This window comes from Microtus ochrogaster, unplaced genomic scaffold, assembly GCF_000317375.1.
Source record: "Microtus ochrogaster isolate Prairie Vole_2 unplaced genomic scaffold, MicOch1.0 UNK157, whole genome shotgun sequence".
Taxonomy (NCBI): domain Eukaryota; kingdom Metazoa; phylum Chordata; class Mammalia; order Rodentia; family Cricetidae; genus Microtus; species Microtus ochrogaster.
The window spans coordinates 317,023-318,735 of record NW_004949255.1 but is presented as its reverse complement, the minus strand read 5'-3'; positions in this window follow the sequence as shown (position 1 = coordinate 318,735).

Here is a 1,713-nt window from a genome sequence, read left to right as displayed (position 1 = left end):
TCGGGACCACGAGGGGTGCACCCACCCACTGAGACAGTGGAGCTGATCTATTGGGAGCTCACCAAGGCCAGCTGGACTGAGACTGAAAAAGCATGGGATAAAACTGGACTCTCTGAACATGGTGAACAATGAGGGCTGATGAGAAGCCAAGGACAATGGCAAGGGTTTTTGATCCTGATTAATGTGCTGGCTTTGTGGGAGCCTAGCCAGTTTGGATGTTCACCTTCCAAGATATGGACGGAGGGGGGAGGACCTAAGACTTACCACAGAGCAGGGCGCCCTGACTGCTCTTTGGACTGGAGAGGGAGGGGAGAGGAGTGTGGGGAGGGGGAGAAGGGTGGGAGGAGAGGGAGAAGGGTGGGAGGAGGGGGAGGGAAATGGGAGGCTGGGAGGAGGGGGAAATTTGTGTTTTTTTCTTCCTTTTCTCAATAAAAAATAAATAAAAAAGGCAGCTGAAGAGGTTGAGAAAAAAAAGATAACCCCTTAGGAGTAAGTTTAATGCTATATTCATTTAGCAGAAAAGGGCTATAAGTTCACCTCTAAGTCTTATGACATGCTTTAGCTTCAAGTTCTAGAAATGGTACCAAGTTTGAATATCATACTGAAAAGTCCTTAAATCTGACATTACATTCTTGTCATTGAAGCACCATAAGACATATGTCTTTGGGTTTCCATAGCTGAGAAGGGACACAATGACTACAAGAACTCCTATAAAAGAAAACATTTAATTAGGGCTGATTACAGTTCCGAGGTTTAGTCCATGATTTTAATGGCAGGTAACATGGTAGCATATCGACTAACATAGTTCTGGAGAAAAGGCTGAGAGTTCTACATCTGGAAAAGTAGGCAATAGGAAGAAACAGTGACAGTGGTCATGGCTTCACTTTCTAAAATCTCAAGGCCTACATCCAGTGACACTTTCTCCAACAAGATACCTACAAGGTCACATTTCCAATAATGCCACTTCCTATGAATCTATGGGCATCATTTTCATTCAAACCACCACATACCACAAACTGGATCCAATAGGTTTGTAGTCATTTCATAATGCAAAATGCTTTTAGTCCAGTTTCAAAAGTCCCATAGTCCATTACAGTCTCAACCCTTTTTAAAAGTTCAGAGTCTAATCTGAGATTCTTGGCAATCTCTTAATTGTAATCCCATATAAAATCAAAAGCAAAAAGTAAATCACATGCTTTCAAAATATAATGGTGCAGTATCCGGGGAGTATAGCCCCTCAGGAAGACCAGCCTCCGAGGTGCCCAGGGCGATGTCCCCAGTTAGTTCCTTGGGGAGCTGAGGAAAGGGAACCTGAAATGGCCCTATCCTTATAGCCATACTGATGAATATCTTGCATATCACCATAGAACCTTCGTCTGGCGATGGATGGAGATAGAGACAGAGACCCACATTGGAGCACCGGAATGAGCTCCCAAGGTCCCAATGAGGAGCAGAAGGAGGGAGAGCATGAGCAAGGAAGTCAGGACTATGAGGGATGCACCCACTTACTGAGACAGTGCAGCTGATCTATCGGGAGCTCACCAAGGCCAGCTGGACTGTGACTGAAAAAGGATGGGATAAAACCGGACTCTGAACAGCTGAACAGCCCAATGAGGGCTGTTGAGAATCCAAGGACAATGGCACTGGGTTTTGATCCTACTTAATGTTCTGGCTTTGTAGGACCCTAGCCAGTTTGGATGCTCAGCTTCCTAG